Source organism: Oreochromis niloticus, linkage group LG14 (assembly GCF_001858045.2).
Source record: "Oreochromis niloticus isolate F11D_XX linkage group LG14, O_niloticus_UMD_NMBU, whole genome shotgun sequence".
Lineage (NCBI taxonomy): Eukaryota > Metazoa > Chordata > Actinopteri > Cichliformes > Cichlidae > Oreochromis > Oreochromis niloticus.
Genome location: NC_031979.2, coordinates 8,608,995 through 8,633,431, shown reverse-complemented (window position 1 = coordinate 8,633,431; position 24,437 = coordinate 8,608,995). Strand labels below are relative to the sequence as shown.

At 42.2% G+C, this 24,437-nt stretch overlaps 1 protein-coding gene and 1 long non-coding RNA gene across 3 annotated transcripts in view; one reads left to right on the top strand and one right to left on the bottom strand.

Annotated features, from left to right (window-relative positions):
- Nucleotides 1-13,719, top strand: part of LOC112842138 (uncharacterized) — a 29,163-nt gene extending 15,444 nt beyond the window's left edge. The window contains exons 2-3 of the long non-coding RNA XR_003213811.1: nt 2,361-2,464; nt 13,508-13,719. This is a non-coding gene — a long non-coding RNA (uncharacterized LOC112842138). The remainder of the gene's footprint in view (nt 1-2,360; nt 2,465-13,507) is intronic.
- Nucleotides 1-24,437, bottom strand: part of numbl (NUMB like endocytic adaptor protein) — a 61,846-nt gene that overhangs the window by 34,963 nt on the left and 2,446 nt on the right. The window lies entirely within an intron of this gene.

Below are 24,437 nucleotides of genomic sequence, written 5' to 3'. Positions count from 1 at the left end.
TTTTTCTTAACCAACACATGCCTTACAATGCAGTGCTTTGCAGCAGGGCTGTTTTCAATTTGCATAGCTACTAAGACCGGGGATACAGAAGAGCAAGGGCTGAGTGACTTAAAGAGTTAGGCTGAATGTCATACACTAAATGAAGATGACTGTTGGGTCTGTGGGAAACAAAGGCAGCAGTACATAGATAGAGAGGTACAGCTACTGTAAGAGGACTGACAGAAGTTTGGGGATTAGATGATAACACTGAATACATTTAATATGTTGGGCGGCGAGGGGTGGGGTCATTGACTGAAACAGGACTGTTGGACTATGTAGTATGAATGTAAATTTTTGTCCCTGAGGACTATGAAGGTCTTGTCAGTCACAGATGATTTGCTTCTTAGCCATTTGGGTAAAGGTATGTCTTCTAGTGTACACCCAGAAATTTAGAGGCTACAAGACAACAACCAGTATGCTCAACTGTATCAGAGGTTTAGCGCTGTTTCCACGTGGATAAAATCAAATATCTGTCAGGAAGCTGAATCTTATCACAAGGATTTGAGATGCCTTCTAATATAAGTCAAGGTGTGACTTGCAACTGGAGCCAGACTTTTAAGCTTTTGTTTTAGGCTGTAGTTGTAGCCTGGGGCTAGTCTCTCTCGTCTGTCTCTCTCTTTTCACACATTCCCAGGCTTCCATGATGCCAGTTCATCCTCTAAGCTGTTTACCCTCCAACACCCAGAGCCAGAGATCAGCGATAGATGAGATTGAGAGGGATCAAAACACCCCGCTTGTGCTCTGGTGTTACACGTGTCTGTTTTAGATACGGCGCTCTGGGCATTTATGGCTCCCAGCTTGGAACAATCAACACCGTCACCTTTCATGCTGTATCTTAGATTAGGTTCCTTCACATGGACTCTTATTTCCTTATTTCCTTATTCATCTGAAAGAGCAACGCCATCCAGTCATTTTAGCTGTGGATAAAGCCTTTGCCTTGTTTTCAAAACCTTTCCAGCTAACATGCTGCTAAAACAGTTTCTATGCCATAGCATAGCATAGCTCAAACCATTCATTGACCCCCTTGAGCTCTATAGATGGAGGCACCGTCATCCTACAGGAGACCACTTCCATCACGACAACAGACAATTCAGTTGAATTTTATTAAATTTTATTTATACAGCACCAACTCACAACTCAGTCACCTCAAGACGCTTTATATTGTAAGATAAAGACGCTACAATATTAGAGAGAATCCCCAACGATCAAACGAGCAAGCATTTTGAGCAACACTTGGTGACTGGGGAAAGGAAGAACTCCCTTTTAACAGGAAGAAACCTCCAGCAGAGCCAGGCTCGGGGAGGCACAGCAATTAGACACAATCAGCTGGGGGTGAACAGAGGAAGATGGGACAAAAATCACACTGTAGTGGACAGCTAACCGGTTCACACTTTCCTTGAATTTGTCACCCACTTTTATAATATACATAACATGATGTGTACATTCACATCCCTGTTTTTGTGTGCTAATGCTTTGGCAGCATCCATCACATAAAATATCCACAAATAATAAATCCACTTTGAGCTGAAAACAATTACACTGAAACGGTGATGGGCCTAACAACACTGTGATTCTTCCTTAAATGCTCCCATGGGTAAACTTGTCTTACTGTTCTTTCATTAGACAAGACCGCAAACAAATGCGTACATATGCTATGCAGCTGAAGCAAAGATCAGCAAAGCACCGTAAACAATCGCATCTAATCCACTAATCTCATTCAACACAAGCAGCATGCAACACATACAACTGTTACTGCTTTACCCACTGTCTTATGATGCTAAGCCACATTTTGTGCTAATAAAAAAACCCATCACATTTAGATAAGGATTGATTACAGACCTGGGAAAAAACAAAAGACAACAAAAGGTTTCAAGTAGCCTTGAAATTTCTAACAGTTTTTCCAAAAACTGTTACCATTCATACGGTTTAACCTGAAAAAGGCCAATATTTGAATTTCATATTATAAAGGCGTGCAAATTCAACACGTTGTTGTTGCAAGATAAGCTGCTTGCCTTGTTAAAAAAAGGTGCACAGCAAAAACTGTGACATTTAGAAAAAGAAACAAAATGCCACAGGCAATCATTTTGTTTATCTACACTGTCATATTAAATTCTGCTCCAGCAATTATTTGATGACAGAAAACAAACGGACGTGACTACACCTGTTTAAGGTGATGCAATACAGGCTTACTATGAACAACGGTGGTAACGTTAAGATCTCTCTGGCTGTTTAAGTTTCATCTCTTCCCATCATTTTTTATTCTAGTGTCTTGATCACTATTAACTCGCCGTCCTCCTCTCATTTCTCTTTCATTCCTTCAGGAGAAAGCTGCAGAGCTGGAGAGAAGAGGAGGGTGAGAAAAGAAAAGGATCTAAAAATATGTGGTGATGAAGACAAAGCCGCAGAAGACAAAAGAGCGAGAAAGGTGTGCTACATAATATATCTATAATATTCTAACTCTAGTGCTCTACTGTATCGCACTGTATGCTTCTTCATCTGTCTCAGTGTGTATATCTGTCTACGGGGCAGACCTAACTAGCATAAGCTCATTATAACTGCTGTGTAGTCATGAAACAAGATGAGCTCACCAGCCAGGTGGGTAACACACACTTCCTCATCACAATAAGTAAGCCCTCTGGCACGTGTTTCAATCAAGTTGTTCCACCAGAAACATGATCGTCTGTGTAATGCTGTGTTTGTGTCTGCAAAGATGTTAAATTTAAGACTGTGTGGTTTTATAACCGTCATGCCTTAGTGGTTCCATAATAGTCTGTTATTTTAACCGACACTGACTGAATGTAATTTAGGCTCCTTCTGTCACACAGACATAACCACAACTAACAATCGGTCAGGTTACAAATAGTCAATTATCTAACTCTTTCTTCAAATAAGCACTCTTCCAGTGTTGCAGGGATTTTAAGTACAGGCCGGCATACAGTAACTGTGAACCCTTACTGGTATCTGAAATGGGACTCAAATAAATCAAGTGTGATTAGTGGGCAAGTCATTCATTTTCCTTAAAGCCTTTTTATGTTTTTGTATAAGTCACTGCACTGACATCAAATTGGGTCAGTCTGAACTCACAATGTCAGGATTCTGGCTCTGCTGCACAGAGGAAGCCATTTTCCCCACACACTCCTTTAATACTATTAAAAATAATATGGATAATGAGACAGATAGACAAGAGATCAATATCATACAATCAATAAGCAATCTTTATGGTGTGTAAGCCAGTGGATCTCAAACTTTGGGGCTGGCCCCATTAAGGACACAGAGTCACTGCCAATGGGGTGAAGATTAAGGCCGCAGTGACACAAGCATAGAGACCAGTCAGCGACCCCCTGGCAACCTCCGGTCGCAAGGGAAAAATGTGTTTTGCTGGGCCAACTGACTGCTGGAGATTACTGGTTTTTGCTGGGTGAAATCGGTCATGAAGAAGGTCCTGCACCAAAAAATGCTGTTGGGATTTATTTCGTGACTAGCAGAGTCATCTATAGTTTGCATGGAAGACGTCGACTTGTCTGCAAACACAGCTGTAGTGATGAAATGTTGGGTGTGGATGGTGAACTTCTTTCAGCTTCTTAAGTGAAGCATACCAGAAAACATTTGCGAACCACTGGTCTAGGCCAAGTGGAAGACATTGAAATCCAGCCACTTTCTATGACATAATTTCCTTTTAGCATACCACATGCTTTAGGCATGCACCCTGAAGTGTTTGCATTAGTGTGCAGGCATGTGTCTACAAAACATATAAAGACTTGTCTGTAATTCAGCAGTCAAATAACAAAAAGTTGTGAACCCTGCACATGATGATTGATTTTGGCCTCTTTGGGGAAGGCATGCATCAACTTTTCTATACAACACTCCTATATCTTCACCTCACAAAGATTCACCCCCCCAACAATCATGAGTAGAAGTATCTGTATACTCTGATCAGCCACAAGATTAAAGCAGCGACTGATAAAAAGGATAACACTGCTCATCTCAGTACAATACCACCTTCTGTTAGAAAACCTTGGGTCCTGGCACCACCCACCTAAACGCTGCTGCAGACCAAGCATGCCCTCCAATGGCAGTAGCACTTTCCCAACAAGATAGTGCACTACAGGAGCACAATAAAGTCCCCATGGTAGGGCTGTGTAATAAATCTAATAGTAATTTTATTTTAATGTTGGTGAGAACAATAAATTGAGGAGGTCAACTTGCAGGCTGGTGAAACCAACTTCATGATTTCATATAACGTATTGCTAACTTCTACTATGCATCCAGTGTTGAACGTCAGCTTCATCAGCGGTGTTCTGCAAAGAAACAGATGGGTGACCCTTAAGTGGGTCCACTCTTAATGCTACATCTGTCAATTCGAACCACTTCACCTCATCAATATGTCATTTCACCACCTCAGTGACTTCAGCTTAAGCTAACACAAGCGATCCCATTACAGCGTGATAAGAAAGCCTAATATATTTCGATTTCAGCTCCATCAAAGAATCCACCAAGACTTCTTTTTTCCACCCCGTCAAAATCTGTAATACTGTGCACGGATGGACAGGTCATCCAACAGCGACGCTTGACAGCCAAATCCAGTGCCTTATCCTGACAGGCTGCTTAAATCGATTGTTACCTCCAGTCAGTACTGCTTTCTCTTTCTTCTCCCACTCCATCCATCTATCTTTTCTCTCCTCATTGACTCTCCATCATCATACGTCTCCATTATCCCTGACTTATCTTTCTCTACAGACCAACGCGAAGCCTGTAGTTACAGACAAAGCCTCATTGACCAACTGTAACACGATGGAGGAGTGTGTGAGTGTGCCCTTCAAGTGGCTTTGGATGCACATACACACGGCTGGTGGGTGTTAACTGATCAGGCCTGAGGCTCGGATATATGATCAATAACTTTCTGTAGTCTAATGTGTGTGTGTGTGTGTGTGTGTGTGTGTGTGTGTGAACATTTGCACATGGGTCAGGTGTTCAAGGCCAAGTGCTTGGCGTTACCTCTCTCCCTACTCCCAATCAACATGACACCCAAACTCTGTCACGCTACAGTAGACACACACACACATCCATGCAAGGACCACGTGAAAACCTTGCTGCTGCATGGCAACCAATTCCCATGGCAACCAATGGTATGGGGCTTTTTTTTTCTTCTGTGGGTTAGAAGAGTGAGAGGAGAATGAGGGGAAGAGGAGGGAGTGTGAGGGTGACAGATATTTGGGAGAGAAACTCTGGAAAAGAATAAAAATAGAAAGAAGGAGGAAGTGGAGAAGCAGCATGAACACACACACACACACACACACACACATACACACAGTTTGGCTGTTCTGATGAGGGTGACGAGAGAGAGAGAGAGATACAGACAGTGACAACATTGTGGGTGAAAGGAGACCTCCCTCCTGGCTGATCACAACAAGCGCTTCGTAGCAGGGAGGAGAGATGTGGGGTAGTGTTTTGGGGTGGGAAAGAAACACTGAGATTAAAAATTAATGAAAAAGTCATCACATTTTGTGAAATGGTTCAATTTAGAAAACTACAGCGTAGATGCTTTATGCACACAGGGTATTAATATATATGCTGGGTAGTTCAGAGTGCACGTGGTTAGCATATTTACAGCTTTACAAACGCACTGGAAAAAAGGTTCATCTCCCGGTACCCTGTGTAAGTACTCCATAGAAACACTGTAATAGGATTGGAATAACATTTTCAATCCATTGCCCTGTTATAAGTGCACTGAACAGCCTTTAGCCTCTATCTTTGCTCACACTCCCTTTTACTGGATTGTAATTAAAACAGTGATTATGAGACTACTTCACTTTACAGCCTTGTAAGCTAAAGAGAAAAACGGAGCCTTCTTGCATTTTCAGCTCCTCATTTCCTGTGAAAGGCATATGTAGCTGCTCTTGTACCTATTTGTATTGACAGAAACACCATTCTTTGAATGGTCACTCTGTAATTTATTAATAACATTTGAGTTCAAGGTTCCTTTATTTGTCATTGTACACCACAATATAGAAGGAATTTTATTGTACTATAGAGTGTATTGTTGTAAAGTTAGAAAGCTTTATCTGTGTTATCCCTCAAAGTTGTTGCAAACTATAGGCTGCATTCTTATTATACAGTGTATAGGTTTTTCAGCAATGCCACCAAATCAAAAACTCCTTTTAGGACATGCTGCTCTTATTTGCAGGCAATCATTTACTCATCCATGGACAGGTTTTAAATTAAAATCTATTTGCTATAAAATCCACAGAGTAGAGGAGAGGAGTGCAGATCTGTTTTTTTTTTTTGCCTGTGTAACAGCACCCCTGCTGGATGGAAGGAGCATCACTGCTATACAGACCAGTTGCCTTTGGTCCGGGTTGTGCATTTGTATTTCTGCGTGGATGTGTTTGTGTGCATCATTCCCCAGGCTGCCTTCTATAACCTCTGACCTCTGACCTCCTGTCCAGACAGGAAGCTTCTTTTTTTAATCCACTTTGCTGATACATGGGATGCATGTTTCAGTACGTGCACTGAATACTAAATGCGAGCTTCCCCCCCAAGATATGAACAGCATGTGAACTCAAGTTTTCTTCACAATTCATGTGTTGACTGTGACACAATGCATTCATACATAATGCATGTTTTGCATCTAAAGCAACAACATACAAGGCCTAAAGTCTAAAAATCAATATGGCTTTCAAAGCTTTTAACATCTGCCCCATTGCTCTGCTGCTGCCTGTCTGACAGACCTCTGTCTGTCTCCGCATTCCTAAAGAGGAAGCGTTTGGAGGATGTGCTGATATAAAAGGCTGGCTTGAAGATACAGCTTTGTAGATATAGCTGGCAATTTTTTTTCTTCAAATCCCCTTTGAAAAATTTTATTTTGCATAACATAGTTATATTTTTTAAATGTTACTTGTGTCTTTAAACACATATTAAGAAGGCCTGAGGCTTTCTCTGTATATATATGCATGTATTATCAAGCTGTGTCTTTATCCATCTGTCTGTCAGTCTATCCATTTCCCTGTGTGACACCAACCATCTGTCTGCCTGCCCTCAAATCTGTCCTGCGAGAGCGAGACGCACCAGCATGTTCTGGGCCACAAGGAAACAGTCATGTCCTTTTCTCTTTGGCGACATCGCAACAATTCTCCTTACAGCAACATCTGGTGACACAGAAAGTTACTACACAGGAACAAAAAACATCTCAGAGGCAAAACTGTTTCCATTTACAGTAAAAGAGGAAAAAAGGAAGAAAGAAAAAAACTGGGACATAAGAGGAAATTGCAGACGGGCTGTGTTATCTTTGTGGCTGCCTTTACAGAGGTTTGGGAGTTTTGGTTTCTGGAGAAGTGAGACAGAATGACCTTCACGGGGTGGTCATGTCTTATCGATCGGCACTAAAAGCCCAAGCTGGGCGTGCAGCAACACACAGGCAGAGGAAATGAGTTTAGAAAGTCAGGCAGATCATACAGGGGTGGCGCTGCTGCACGCTGCTCGACAGGATAAGCTTCCTGATATCCAGAAGTATTTGAAGTGACGTGTCTCAGAACTCATTTAAAAAAAAATCTGACACGCTTCCAAGATTTTGCATGGCTATTTACTATTTAATAAAATTAAGGAAATATACAAAACGTGGCTTTCATTTCTTAGAATGGACACGCGATGCCCTGCAGCATTCACCAAATACACTGATTCTGTTAAAGAACTGGAGGAGACGAGAAAAGGAAGAAAAATATCAGCGGAAAGGAGATGATAGGAGGGGATTTGGGGATAAAGAAAAGAAGAGTCATGCATGGAAACAAGTCAGGGGAAGTCAATGAAAAACAGGACTAGAAGCAAACAACAAAGACTGAAGAGGAATAAAGAGGGAGGAAAAGAAACGTGGATGTGAAAGAAAGCAGGAATTAAGGAGAAATGGGAAAAAAGAGGAAGGCAAGAAAGTTATGTCATATCTCAGCTTCATTTAAAAAAAAAAACATCCTAGAGCAACGTCTAAAAAAGCTCACCCATGTTTAGAGGATTCAGCAGGGCATTATCAGTTAACCTCTGTTGGAAAAAAAAAAAGGAAGTAGAGGGAAACTGTGATGGTGCAGAGCAAACATTGCAGAGGTGAAGACCCTCAGGCAGAGAGATCAGGCCAGAGGCAGACAGAGACGAGAAAGACAAGCGGACTGGTGTTTGAGGCCCATGGCTGGAAAACACACTGGCACAGCGAGGAGAGGAGAGGAGAGGAGAGGAGAGGAGAGGAGAGGGAAAAAGGGAAAAGAAAGGAATTAGAGACGTTTTTATTGTCGCTTTCTCTCCAGGATGTTGATTTGACTTCAACAGTTATCAGTCACTTTGAGTTTTTTCCTCTCTTTTCAAACCTCACTTCAGAGCAAAACAAAACCTCATCAAACGTAAAGGGGAGGCCATCTCAACAGGCATCACACCCCTCGAAAAGCGTGGCGGAATTCTTTTAGAAACTGAGAAGTGTGTGTGTGTGCAGTCCCCTTGCTCCCCCTATCCCCCCCCACACACACGGTCACTACAGATTACAAACACACACCACAGATGGCCAGCGCGTCTCGTCTTTTCACCGCCACCACCATCGAGAATAATGGCCAGCGGTGGCCCCTCCTCCTCCTCTCCTACTCCCTTTCTCTTTTGTCAGCACGCGTGTCCGTCAAATGGAAGCGTGTGTGTCTGGGACAATGGCAGGCAGACAAAGAGCCCGCCTACCCCCTACCAGGATGCTGAATAGGGGGGCACGTGGTCCTTGTCATAGAAGGAACAATAGCGCTGAGGAAGAGGGGCAGAGAGAGGGTGTGGCACCCCTGCACCGATGGCAAGGTGCAGCCTGGGTGGCCCCCCGAGTTCAGATTTGAACTTGAAGTTAATCAAGCAAATCAGGGGAAACTAGCCAGAAGCCAGAACGTAGACCATATGGTAGATATTCTTTAAATTACATTAAAGCCAAATGCATTTACTGAGGCAAATAATGCATTATTCATTCATCAAAATGATTAGTCACTCACTCACTTTGTTTTTGGTTTGAAAGTCACGACTGGAAGTTTCATACGCCCACGCATTTTTCCATATGCTGCATAACCACTTACGGCTAATCAAAGAACATGACATGTTTTCAGACTGACTTCCTACCTTCCAGGAAACCAGTGATTCCATTAGTTTCACAACAGCAAGACAATTAACTTGTTAAGACGTAAAGTCTGATGGATTACTGAAATCGGCAGTCCATCACCGTAAACCGCCTCTAGGCTTCTGCGGTCCTATAGCAGCAAACAACCCAAGCAAAATCTTCCAGAAATCTGGGCTTGTTGGTGCCTTCAAGGAATGACATTATAAGTATTACAGTTTTCTGACTGCAACTTTTGTATGAGTACACCGTGTCGGTACTTGTAGAGGACTTTACATTGTTGTACTTAATGTGCTAACGTGCACGAAAAAGCATGCATGAAAGTGCGAGACTCAAAACACTGAATTAATGACTGCTAAACTTGTCTTAGTCTGGCAAGTTAACAAGCTTATATGATACACATAATAAATGCTATAGCCTCCGAACATCAGTTAGCATGTGAACATTAATATGCCAATACTAGCATAGCCCAAAGAGCTATATGCTAAATGGTAAACTGATACTTACATAGTGATTTTGTACTCTAACTGAGCACAGAGAGCTTTTACTGCAAACTTCAATTATCCAATCACACACATTCATTTCTATACCTAAGCACCTTGTCTACACTCTCACTCCAAATGATCCGTCGGGGCAACAATATTTTGCCCAAGGATACTTCGACATGCCGGTTGGCAGAGAATCGATCCACAAACCAGTTCTACCTCCTGAGCCACAGGCGCCCAGGAATGATTCACCGAGCCATAAGAAATTCCTGAATGATCAGTCAGTTACTCTTTCTTTTTTATGAACAAGTTGTATTTTTTTGTACTTTTTTGGAACTGAAACAAAGTATTCATTAATTCTCCGCTTTTTTCACTTAGCCAACTTTCAATATCACATTTCCACTCAGCCACGTTTTCCACTCCCTGTTTGGCAGCACAATGACAGTGTGTTAGTGATGAACAATTACCTTTGAATAATTACATATCTTAAGCATGTATCAAGTCTCAGCAAGTTGATATTGATGCAAAATAACATAAAAAATGAATGGCTTTCCAAGTAAAGGGTAAAACTGATTCCCATGACCAAATATGAGACAGAAGCCATCCTGGAGGGCCCAAAGACTCAGCTGGTGGATTTACTCCAGCCTCAGGCGCTTACTCACTCCAACGGAGGCATAACAGATCAGCACTCGTGGGACATGTTTAATGTGACTCGCTGGATACAGCCTGAACAGTCTATAGGTGCTCACGTGCGTGTTCTCGTTGAAGAACGTGCATGTTTGTTTAGTTTTGTTTTTTGTATGCGTGGAAGGGGGTCAGGATGCATTGTGGCAGGGGAGTAGAAAGGTTGGAACAGCTGGGCTGAGTCTGCAAGGGGACACGACAGGGGGAAAGCTGGGGGGAGTGAGTTAGAGAAAGAAAAAAGAAGAAAAGGGACAGGCACGTACATCCAGGCAGGCAGGCTGCTGACAGGCTCCTTTTGAGGCAGCAGCTGGTTAGAGTGGGGGTCTCACCAGCTGTGCCTCCACTGACCTCTCCCTAAAACTCTCCACCTCCTCTTCCTCCCCAAACTCCACTTCCCTTCCCCCAACAAACTGGACGTCTTCCAACAAGCCTCAACTGACGTCTTGAACTCGGAGACATGTCCCTGGATAGATCACCCAAAGCCTGTGACTCATGCATGATTGCGAAGCAACACAGAGACGCAGAATTAGCAGTGATGGGAAAAGAAACCACGCACATGCTTTCATAGCTTTTATATTTTGACCAAAGAGATTCATGCATCAACACTGCGCTTATATTCACTTTTTTTTTTCTTTAAAAGGCCACGCTGTTTGCTCTCATTTTTATAAAGTAAGACAAAATTGACCAAATATGGTAACTCAGTGGAAGAATCGTCAGTGATCCTTCTAAAAGAGCGAGCTGCTGTTCCAAAAGTGCATCTCTCATTTTTGAAATCAAGTTTCTTGGAAGAAAGAGGCTGACTCACAATCTCACCAGCCCCTCCTTCATTATGATCTGCATCTAGGCTGACAGCAGATCAGCACCGATCAGATCTGATTTATGCAGAAAAAACAAGGAAAAGTTGCCTCGCCCGATTCAGACAGCATCACTTCAGAAGTGCTTATACGGAGCACCACTAAATCAAGTGCATCCAGTGAGTAATTGATTCAAGCTCTGTTCTTGTTTTTCACTCTGTCGTGTAGCTGGCAAGGCAAATCTGCTGTATCTACAGCAGGGGGAAAAGAAAAAGTGAAGAGAAGAGAATGAGAGGAGACCATACTTGCTTTAGAGGGGAAAGAAACTAAAATGATGGTGTGCACAACATTGGCAAAGTAAAAACAACAATAAAGTCACTTCTGAGATACAGAGAATCTCTGCTATTTTTTTAATTCTTTGATTTACAAACAGATTTTTAAAAAATGAAATCCATTTTATGGTTTCTGTCTGTATGATAACAGCCGGTCTCCAACAGACTCTTGGGCAAACTGCATGTTGACATCCTCAACAACACAAGCAAACAGCATGCCTGGGTGACTCCACCAAAGCAAAGCACAGCATAACTTTACACTATTAAACAGAAGGCAGTCAATCGGTCAATTCAAAAAGCCTCCTCTGTCCTCTAGTTTATTTCATGTCACAATATAGTCCACACAAACGTTCTTAAAAGCTCCAAGAGGAGCACTTTTCGCTTTAATTCTCATGACTAAAACTGCAAAATCTGGTTAAAAAGGAGCTGGCCACACCAATAAACAACCCACACATCTGTCTTCAAATGTTTTAACTTAAAAGCTCCAAAATTGAAATATACACTAAAATATAAGCAATGTAAAATATATGCCCCATAAGAAAAACTGTTTAAATTTGGCAAGAACACACGATTATCTAGGACACCGTTACGAATATGCTTTTAAAACTTTTTTATGGTTACTGAACATTAAGGTGTGTGTGTGTGGAACACACCCTTACACACACACATGCATTTGTGACTTAAGTTTCAGTCCACCTACGAAGTGTCTGCAGCACTGTATAGACATGCCACACTGGCCAGTTGATTGCTGTGGCATTTGCCAATGTGTACATAACTTTTTTTCCAAGTGTGTGTATTAAATCTGTTTATTGGCATGCCAAATCCCTCTCTGCTCCTCCTCTCCTCTCCCTGAAGGGTTAGCAGTGTGAATATTAGATGGGGACAGATTGTATTAGATAACACAGACCTAAATAGAGCCACGCACAGATTCTCACACATAGGCAGCTTTGTGATGTACAGTTACACAGATGGTGAAGAAGTGCACTTGAAGAACACTTCATGGTGGCTCATTCAGAAAGGTAATGTATGACAATATGCCTACATTTCACCCAGATTTTGCTGTTTTATACCTAACATATCTTGCTGTATAACTCAAATTGAACACTGTTTTTCATTTTCACAGCAATGCAAACTTCTGTTTCTTATCACTACTGCAGCGGTCCACTGATGCACGCGGGAGAGACGAGCCCACACAGCTCACTGGGGGGCCCAAACAAATCTCTCCAAACTTTACTTTGTAAAGCTGGAGCCTCGGGCAAACACTTAGATGGCAGGATTTTTGTTTTATTTTCACATGTTAGGCGAGGTTTTAAAAGAGTACCTGTGCACCGGGGGATCAGTGGAGAAAAGTGAAAGAAATGAGTGCTGAGCTCTGCGGTCTGCAGCTTGCAGGGATATGAAAGTGGATACAAAATGCATGTTTCGGATGCTCTCCGTACGTGTGGATCGCCAGGCAGACACCGTAGTATGCACATGCACATAGCACATAGTGTGTAAAAGTGGTAGGACCATGGTTTGAAAGTGGAGCTGCTGTGGTACACAGACAGCGTTGCATAAACAGTCCTGCACTTCACATGCAGCTGGCGAACATGCAACTGCTCTGTGGGCTGGGATCTGTCCATCAAGTCACATCTCAGGGGAACAGGAAAGGCAAGGATGAGAAACCAGCATGCTAGGATGTTTTCCTCCTCAGTTCTAAGAGCATGACAGTCTAAAAAAAACTTCCAACATACCTTTTTTTAAATTTTTTTTAATGAAAACAAGGCCAACTTTGCAGCCACCATCACACAAGCACTGTTCGACTTAGCTGCACCTCAGCAAGAGCAAATATGTAGCCATGAACAGCAACATTTGGCTGCCACAGCGTAAACTAATTCCATGCAATGAAAGGAGTTGTATGTGTGTGTGTGTGTGTGTGTGTGTGTGTGTGTGTGTGTGTGTGTGTATGTGTGTGTGAAGTGCAGGAAGAGAAAAAGGAAAAAAAAGGGACTTAAAAGCTGGTGAACAGTTAAAAAGTAGGGTTAAAAGGGGTTAAGATTTTCCTCTCGCCCTTAGGAATGCAGAGCGGGAGCAATAACGGATTCCCTGTGTGGAGCGCAGTGAGCATCCTAGGACAAAGGCATGTAAACACACAACCATGCACTTATGGAAACAAGAAAGTCTAGGGCAGAGGTGTCGAACATAAGGTCCGGGGGTTCGACATCTCTGGTTTAGACTCTCTTGGTCTGTTCTCCCTGCACATACCAAGCAGCCATCTGGTGAGCCGGACAATTCAGCCCTGCAGCCATTTATCTACAGTCTCCTCACAACTGCTTATCACCTCGGCCAGCATCCTCTCCTTCTTGTAAACCCTGCCACTCTACTGGTACCTAGCCTTTGAAAGCAGAGGAGACGAGGAGTGATGTCAAGGGAAGGAGGGGAACTTAAAGAGAATAGCAAATGAGCGCTCACCTCCTCGGACATCTCGACTCTACAGAGACTGAAGGGGTGCTACGGGGTGAGAGATGAAGGGAGAGAGCCCCCCCCTCTCATCACAACATAGTGTTCCCATTACATCAAATCATTTCTACATTATACTGGCTGGGTGTCGCTTTGGCATCACCACGATATTCCTCTGTGATCTGAGGCGAGAGCAGACATAGCCTGTGGGAGGACAGTCTATATACTTTCTATTGATCTCCTTGTTAAGGCTTGTTGAGGCCTGAGGTGCTTGAAGCCTCATCCATTAAAACATAATTTTTTGGAAAAGAAAAAGAGAGAGAGAAAGCAATGTGGCTTTATCCTAGATTTCATCATATTTGGAGTCATATTAGAGCATAGACAAAGCTGCGAAAATGATATCTGAAGGATCGTATTGTTCATAACAATGTAAAGCAGTTTCAGCTTTGAAATATGATAGAAAAATCAATGTCACTGGATGTTTTCGGTTTCTTTATGCGGTTAAGAGAGGACGTTTGTGTGGATAGTGGAGTCTTTTCTAAATGAGGAGTGTGTTTATGGTAACTTGCACAGACAGATAGCTCAGAAACTTGATGTCAATAAGCCGGGATTATAGTTTCATTACGTCTGTGTGCCTCTCTTTTATGAAGTTTATCTTTGTATTTAGCTAATGAGGAGTCACTCTTCACATTGCTGAATCAGAACCAAAACTAAAATGCTACTTCAGCAATATTAAGCAAATAACAGTAACCCGCTTGTAATACTCAAATCCTTTACTCAGTGAGACATATTTTGGGGAATATCTTGTCTGTTAGGAGCAGCCAAATGAGAAAATCACCACCACTGTATTTCTCTAAAATATGGATATTAGCTTACTTCAATTAGCTTGGCAGGAAGAGATGGCACCCTGTACCACAATCTGGAACTTTTAGCTTCAACTGATTTAACATTTTATTGACTGTTACAATGCTAAAAACAGCACTTAGCAAGATGCTAGCTTAGGTCAGCTTTAGCTAGCTCTCTCAACAACTTGTCCATTTTAAACAAACAAGCTATGACTTGTTTTTGTCTGTTTTGTTACATGTTAGATTCAACATGAGTTTTATAAATGCTGGACCGATTTTAGTGTTGGACAGAGCAAGCTAGCTATTTGGCTACTCTTTGCACTAAGCTAATAGAGCGCAACAGTGGCCGCCCACATTTTTTAAGGGCTCCAGTTCTAGAAATGAATTTCCACATTCATTTTCCCCACTGTCGTTTGAGAAAATTCTTATATAAAGAGTTTTAAGTCTTGAACATACTAGTTCGAGGTACCTCGTCACCATAACGAGATTGAATTAGGTTTAATTTTTGTTTTTTAAATGAAAGAAAATGAAAAAAAAGGGGAAAAAAACAAACAAACAAAAAAACCCACTTTGTACATAATCACTTTCAGAAGTGAAGGAACTACTGATCCCCTGACCCCCAAGCAGCTACGGCTGATGGCTGTCCCCCACCCCTGGAGCCTGGAGGTTTGTTCCTGTTAAAAGAGTTTTTTCTTCCCACTGTCTCCGAGTGCTTGCTCAAAGAGGGTCTCTTTGATCGTTAGGCTTTTGTCTTTATTATTGTAGAGCACCTTGAGGTGACTTTTGTTGTGATTTGGTGCTATATAAATAAGACTGTACTGACCAAAAAATTGCAATGAAAATCCCAGATTTCAAAGCGAATGATTTCTAACCTTAAAATTCATTATGATATTGTTGTATAATAATAGTTTTGTATTTATTTTATAGTTTGAGCAGAGCAGACTATAGTCCAGATGTTATATTTTTCTTTACCATGGAAAGCATCCTGTCATCATCTACTACCTTGTCTTCTATGGACATCCAGGCCTGTTTGCTTTTCTGTTCCCACTATCTGTTTGATGGATTGCATCCTCATTATGGCCTGTTTCAGACTCCTTTGATGACATTTAGTAGATTCACAGCAACAGCGTCCAAATGCCAACCACCCTTGGAATGAATTGTAGAGCTTTTGCCAGCTTAATTCATTAATAATGAAATAATGAGGATATAGCCCACAGCTGTCCATGAAACAGCTTTTGACTCTAGTGTCCGATTATATTTAAACATGCAAAAATTGGAGAAACTTGAGTTGCTGTAATTCTTCAACATTTAAAGCAATATTTTGTTTAACTTAAAGCTTAGTGATGAGAGACAAATGTAACTTGAATTTTGTTTTCCTGATAATAATAATAAGGAATTTACAGGCACTGCTTTAGTACCGGCAGAGGTGTTAGCCTTATTGAGGAAATAAGTAAATTAACTTAATGTTTTAATGCCTCTTCATCATGAAAACAAACACTGGCAAATCTCCCTGCAGCTCACATCTGTACATGTATCTGTACATCATAGCGCTGCTTTTATTTCCCTCTCTCACACACGTGTCACTGTTTTTTGTTACAGTTGACTATTACCACATAAATCATGTAATTATATTCACAGAAACATTAAAGGCATAAACAGGTCGTACATGTCATGTGGTGTTTTAGATCATCTGACAGTTCCCACTGGTTGCTCTCAGTTCTTGGCATGAGGTAATAAATTATGCTGCAATAATTTCACATTTGGGGTTTTTCCTCCAGGCATTGGAAATGTACGTATTACTGTTCAGATTTCAAAGCCATTGTAGATTTCAGATGCGCTTGGAGTCTCTGTCTCCGTCTCCACTGTGCCTCCTTGTCCACTCCTTCTAATAGTCGTGAGTGTCTGACATAATACCTAGTTGGCTGGCTGGCTGGACAGACCTGGAAAGGCCCTGGCTCGAGTGGCTGGCTGATTTACAGGCGTTCTAGGTGGCTGGCTCGCCACAGACAACCCCCTCATTCCTACTGGACTTACTGGGTTTACTGGGTGGACTGGCTACTCATCTTCCTACAGTGAAGACAGACAAAGGCAGGTCTGTTCCTCTGGGAGCAAGCAGGCAAAGACTGCCACTTCCCGTGGCCAAAAGAGGCAGAGGGAGGAGGGGGAAGTGAGACAAATGAAGAAAGGAAAGAGAGAAGACTGAGAACGATAAAGAGCAGAAAAAAAGGAGGGTCCTTTTTTACTGAGGGCTATGAGGAAACAGGAAAAAGACATTATAACAAGAATCAGGAGAGAAATGTGAGAGATAGAGTGTAGAGAAAGGGTCAGGCATGGCCTATTAGCTGTATATTGTCCAATATGGTACTTGCGCAGGTACCAGCAATCAATCACAATGTTGCTTTCTATTACCCTTTTCACAAAGTATTTGTCTCACAGCCCATAAGCAGTCACGACAGGAACAATCCACTCTAAATGCTAACGCTATCAATAATGTTCATCTCCCATATGCTTGTTTGGTTTTTTTCCCCACTATGGCATTTTAGTGCAGCTCGCCTGCGAAACAAGACACCTCTCCCTCCTCCATCTTGCCCTCTTTTCATCTCCCCGTCCATCTTTCCAGAGCCTACAATGGCTCCTCACCTCTCTCCTCTCCTCTTGGCCTGCAGCCTCATCCATCTGCCCCTGCAAATACTGACATGAGAAAAGCAGTTTGGAAGACTTGGAGTCCATTTCCCTGTTCTCTCGTGTAATTCTGCTGTTGCAGGGGACAGAATATATAGCAGGTTACTCCACAAAATTTCAAGCATATGAGCATGCGACTTTTTAGAATGGGAGGACATTTTGTGCTATATAGACAATGTATTATGAAATAATAGGTGAAAAAAAAAATTATTGTGCTTTTATGATGCTAATGCTGCTTTATATGTTGGATGAATAACTTGATGAATAATACATAATAAACACATAAACACAATAATATCTATGGACACCTGTGGGGGTGTCCATAGGTTGCACAACACACAAGGAAGGGAAAAGGGAAAGGACAACAGTGCTTCAGGGTCGCAAATGGTGTAAAGCTTCTGACTTGAAAAATTGAAGCAGATTTGAAAGTCCTTTAAACCTGCATTCTATCTCAAGGCCACCAGATGGCGATAGTTGTGGTTGCAAAAAGAAATCCAGGCGTAGAGAAAACCTCGCTCTGTCTTGATACGCGTAAACACTTTCCTGGTGAGTTTGTCTCAGTCACTCATTTATCCAAGGTATGCAGTTGGTTAATGACTTGCGACTGACAAGTCTTTAGCCAATGAGCAAGCAGTCTCACAGTCCTCAACCTTCTTTGTCAAATCTGGTTCTTTTTAAGCCAAGATGGAAGAAACCCTCATCTTAAGACTTCGGAAACAAATGGATGTTGTCTCAGTAGAGCTGTCCGGTTTTTTTACGCCGTCTATCGTCAGGATCAAAAAATTAGTCTTTGCATGTAAGGATCCATTCTTCCAGTAAGGATGATTTTTCCCGCTCCGTGTAGGACTAATTGGCATCCAAAAGGAGTCTGTCTCTGTGCGATACATTTTCTTTTAAACAGTTTTAAGCATAATTTGAATGACACAAGGAGCGCACACAGTTACACTGAATGTCAGCTGTTATAATTTGTTAATTAGTTGGTTTTAGAGACACTGAGGGGAGGCTGCTAGCCTAGCTCTACACTTTATCGAACAAGTGTAAATGTAACTTAAATATATTAAATGACTAAATATTTCATATGTGATTAAATCTATTTCTTTTTAATCAAAGGTTTGTATAAATTTTGCGCTTATATGGTCCTGAATTCTTCTGAATTGGTCTTCGTGCATTTTCTTGTCCAAGCTGTGACACCATGGGTGCAGCTGGTTTCTGGGTTACAGACCCTGTGGCTTCAGTATGATCCTGTACCTGTTGCTAAATTTTAAAAAAAAGCTGTAGCTGTTTTTATTTTTAAGTTGGGAAAACAGTAAATTATATTACCCATTATGGTCAAACAGTGCAGTTACATGTTTATGTTACTTCAAATGCACAATCTTGCTTAATAATATGGTATTTTTTTAAATCAAAATGTAAGTTTGATTAAAAACAGACAATTTAAACCATACAGCGGATCACAAAAATCCCAGTGAAATACTTTTTATACAAAAACAAAAATGAAGCAACTGTTTATATAAAAACTTTCTTGCTTGATTATATAATCATGTGATTCAAAAAATGTTTTTAAGAGGATCCAGCAGGATCGTTTTGATCTGTGTAGGCGTTACAAGAGCCATTTCCCCCAGTGTTTTATGAGAACCTACGCCAACCTCGTGCTGCTGCTGGAGCTTTTTATTTTGACTCACATTTTAACACGTTTTAACTCTCATTAATACCGTGAAGCATATTTTCTAAAACATTAACCTATTGCTTTAGACAGAGAGAGGAATACAGGCTACTGAGTGATATTTTTATTTCTACACTGTAGAGCTTTTTCTAGTCTGCTAATAAGGATTTTTCCTCTGGTTGTAGTCTGCTGACGAGGTCTTCCTTTCATTCCTGAAACTCTACAAATATCCCTTATGTAACTGCTAATTTTACTACAAACATTATCATGTTATCTCACTGTGCTCCTGTGAGGGACACTCAACAGTATTCAGTGGCATTGCTATAATTTCCCCATGAGGATTTAGAGCGTGTCTGTGGTACTCGGCACAGTGGGTGATAAGATGGGTAATAGGTTATTTCAGTCTCAACAGCAGGGTGATTCAATTGTGGTTAATAGTTGTGGTGTGAGGGTTTTTTAATAAGTTATTCTTACTTCCTTCGTGAAATCTGTACCTTTATTAATACTTCTCATGTGCATTAAAAGGACAATCTCTCGTCTTTCATGAGGGATCCTTTCCAGCTTATTCCTCCCTTGATCGCGATCGTGATGCCAGCAGCCCAGAGAGTGAGCTGCATCTGGCGTGCAGCTGGACACCACAGAAAGACAAACAGATGGAGATGATTGAAAGACGAGTAAAAGAAATCAGAGAAGGCATAAGAGTTTAAGATAGGGAGCTGTGAAGGGCAGCAGTCTAAATAAGAAAATCTATACGAGGTATATTAAAGGTTGGTGAGTGCTGCAGGAATAAAACAAGATGTGGAGGAAGAAGCAAAGGGGAAGGAAAGGTGTGAGGCGAAGCGAACAGTGGAAATAAAGGAGAGTAAAAGCGAGTGAAAAGATAGCAACAGAGCAAGAAATGGAAAGATGCAGAACTCCAGAGAGAGAGAGAGACGGACCGGTGGAGGCACAGAGACAGAGAGAGATGAAGGGGGGTACAGTCATGTGGAGTCAGATGCTCCTAATCAGCTGCATTGCTGTCAGAGCCTCCTCACTATAGCAACCATGAGTCATAGCACCAGTAAACAGAGAGGATGTTTTATAAAGCGAAAGCCTCGCTGGCACATTCACTGTGCCGCCGTACGTTTTACGAGCGCAGTGTAGCGGGAGCGAGACACAAACTGGTTCGCACAGGCCAAAAAACACGTGCAGCTTATTTATTTATTTTTCATTTCTCAGGGCGTCATTTTTACACGTCCATTTGTTACTGATATCGAATTTTACTTTATCCTCTGCAAAAACTGTTTGGGTGCCATCTAAAATGGATTGGGACATTATCTATATCACTGGACAGATAATGCTTAGAGTGTTTTCTTGGGTCTGCACAGCCCCCTCGGGTACTTTTGTTTTCAGACGTCACACCTTAAACTGATTTACGCAGTTTTTCCTTCAAGAAATGCATGGGTTACTACAGTGTGTAGTGTAAGATGCTGAATTATAAAAACTCAATGTGACATTCATTACTCATCAATATTTACACGGCTGTGTGTCGCATGTGCGCTCTTCCAAAGCTTCAAATAATGAGGTCAGTGTACACGCAAGTTCTCCCTGAGAGCTAAAAGCTCTTTTTCCAACAACTTTTTGGGCTCTGTATGATAGAGAGGACATCCTAATATTAGCACCTCAAGTGTAAATAGCCAGCTGTCTAAACCTTGTGTTTGGAGGGGCAACCAATCAGAAGAAAGTGAACTTAAAGGAAGGGGGAAGGACGTTAAACAGCCTGTTACAGTCAGTGAATGAACTGAAGGTCCAGTTTGAGATAAACAGTGATTATTTTTGACTGTGAAGCTGTGAGGATGATACTGGAAGTTATTGGAAGCTAGTGTGGGGTGGAACGTTTGAGATCTAATGAAGTATTTTTGGTTGTTCTAAATTGATATTTTCAAAGAGTTCTTTTGATCCAGCTACAAACACTAACAGGGACTGCATGAATGAAAGTAAAACTGCTGTTTTTCACTTTCATCTAAATTGTCCTAATCACATTCAGATGTGGAGCTAACAACTTTACGCATAATAAAATGTTTCCCAGTGTCTCGGATATCTACTGAAAGGATTTCACCGTATCTGCGGTGAGCTAATGTCAGCTGGTTCATTAGTCTGGATGATTTCTTTAGTCGGGCTCTGCGCACTGCTCTAAGAATCTATCCACTCTGTAAGTATTTCATTTAAAGGCTGCGCAAATCGAGGGCCTAGCCTGCGCAGACTTTTTAAACAGCTTTTGTCGAGCGCACTGCTGTACATGTACACAGAATCATACATGTTCACTGAGCCACAGAGCAGACACTGATGCGTTTCTCTCCGGTGACTCATTCTTGTGTTTTAGCTGGAAGTAGCCTCCGTGCCCCCTCTGAGCCACACGCAGTCGAACGAGTTTGATTCCTCTCGTATGTCCTCTGCCACTCTGCCTCTCTGACTGCTTATTGCAACACAGTCTGCACAGATGCACACCGCTTTAAGCGTAGTCACCCCTCTCCTCTAACCCACCCCCTCTCACCCACTGCCACCCCCCCACAACCCTCTCTCTCCCTCACACACTGTCTTCACACAGTGAATGGGCCCCTCTGTGCTCTGGAAGATTTAACTTGGGTTCTTTCTGTCGCTAACAATTTCTCTCACTCGGCATCGCTCTGAAATTGTGCAGCGGAGAAGCCTGCGTCATTTTAAACCGTGTCTGCAGCACGCACACAGAAAACTGTGCAGGCAAGGAGGAAAGTGATTGTAGGTGGGCTGTGGGAACTGTAAATAACTGCAGATTTGAAACTAACAATGCCTACGTTCATCTGAGGCACTACAGTCCACGCAGGCCGCCCGGGCTCATTTAGTATCTCTGCACAGATCAAATGGAAGAGTTCCTGTCATGCAATCCTAACTTTTTTCACACAGTTACATGGAATCCAAGAATAGCTGTAATCCATGGGGCTCTGTGCCTTGCTTTGGAAACGGGAAGGTTTACGAGATGGTAGTGAGACCTGCTGTGATGTACGGTTTGGAGATGCTGGCACTGACAAAAAGACAGGAGGTGGAGCTGGAGATGGTCAGATTTTCATTGGAAGTGAGCAAGATGGACAGGATTAGAAATGAGGACATCAGAGGGATAGCTCAGGCCGCTCAGGGTTGGACATGTGCACAGGAGGGAGAGCGGATGCAATGGAAAAAAGCATGCTGAATATGAAGCTGCCAGGCAGGAGGAAAAGGACGTAGTGAAGGCGGACATGCTGAGGATGAAAGGGTCAGAAGAAGAAGAAGAAGAAGAAGAAGAACAGAATGCGCAAACTGTTGGAGTGTTTTAACACAGTACTAAATGTTCTGATTTATTTTTTTAAATTGGTTATTTAGCGATTCCACCACAGTTTGACCCTGAGACCGTGAAAAACCTCTCGTTACAAAAATGTATGTGGTCAAAAGTGTTCAATACTGGACATTTGTTCAGTGGCTTCTAGGTGCAATTTGGAACAAACCACATAAAAACTATTGGGCAGCAAGAAGAGCAGCTGCTAAAAGCCTGGAAAAGGATATAGATCAAACCAACCCCTGAGGGAGAGGATGTGGTGGGATTTTTTTTTTTTTTTTTTATTTCAGGTATTTTTAGACGCAGGTTCCTTATCACAATATTGCATCTGAGCTTCAACAGCTAAACAGGCTAAAATAGGTCATCAAAAAAATAGAGAGAGAGAGAGCAATGAGATTTTTTTATTATTTTTTTAAATGCAACCCTGGCTGCTCCGAGTGACAGTTATTAGTTGTGATGAGTTCTCCACTCGGAGTTGCGGTTGCTGAGAAAGACCCATTTCCACTTTTCTTGTTATCTGCAGAGAAAAACGCCACTGAAGCAAAGACAAACTGCTGATTGCCAAGGAAACAGGCGAACACACACACACACACACACACACACACACACACACACACACAAGCCAGTCAGCATCCCTTTACGCGCATGCATGGTCAAACAAACTGAGAAAACACAAATTGCTGCCTTCACACATGAGCGTCCTCTAGACGGGCATTCAAATCCATCGCTTCACTCGTTTATCAATCCAGACTCAATGCAATACGCACTGGTAGGAGCACAACATGTGCACACAAACATACACAAATACAAAATAAATACTATGGCACCATGTCTTTGTACTGTGAGCATCCCATTAGTGCGTGCAGTAATGGGGCTATATGGTAGATAGGAGTGGTTGCATTTAACTAGCCTTCAGAAATCAGATAAGCCCACTCAGCACATACTGGAGGCACTTAGGCATCAGAAAACAGTGTGTGTATGTGTGTGTTTGTGTGTAGAAACATGCATGTGATCTGGATCAGAAGTTCTGCTCAGCCTGACGTGGTCACATCCAAACATCCCTCAAAGGAACTGTGATACCCAGCGATGGCCTTCACGGCTCATTCCCACATTTTAAACCTCCTCCTGTTTGGTTTATCACTTTCTTCCCGCACCTCCTCGGACTTCCTGCCTCTCCTTATCTTTTCTCACCCCACCTTTCTATCCGGGCACCCAACTCAGAGCGTTTCCTCCCTCCATCCTTCCTCTCCTCAGCGTCTTTGCGGTACGCCAAATCTCATTATTTAAAATCTTGTTCTCTAAATTAATCCCACCAGCAGAAGCAGAATTCTGTAATCAATTTACGGGCTTTATTTGCGGAGTATTTATTTATTTTTTTTGCTTTCATTCATTAACACCCACACATCACAACTGCTGTGCACATAGCAGAAGAAGAAAAAATCCTCTTTACACAAGCAGTCACCGAGCAGCACTGCAGTCAATTTGGAATAAACACCTCAGTGGCGCTCCACACATAATTTATAGTTTCAGTCATAACTTTTTATACTTGTAATCTTTCTCAGCAACAAATCAAGTTTTGAAGAAGCATTTGGTTTACAAAAGATCTTCAAACTACTCACAAACTAATAAAGGATTTCCTCTAAAACCTAAAAAAGACCATAACCTGCAGTCCCACACAGTCGCCAGGGGCTGCTGTACTTTGCCCTGAGGAAGCACGGCCTTGCTGCCGGGCCGGCAGTAGCGGGGCAGGGGCTGGAAGTGGAGCTGCTTGTTTAGGAGACCCACCCTGACCAGCACAAATGGGGGGGAGCAACGCCCTCCTCCACTACCAGCTAACCCAGACATCGCTCTGATTGGCCAGCTGGATGACCTTTGCGCCCCACTGTATTGTGGTTTCAGCTGGCCCAACCCTCCCCCTTGTGCGTTCATGTGCGTGTGTGCGTGTATGTGGAAAACAAAAGACAGCCAAGTCCTAATGCAGCAATCAGAGCTGGAGGACAGGGGAAATGGTCTGAGGGGAAATGGAGT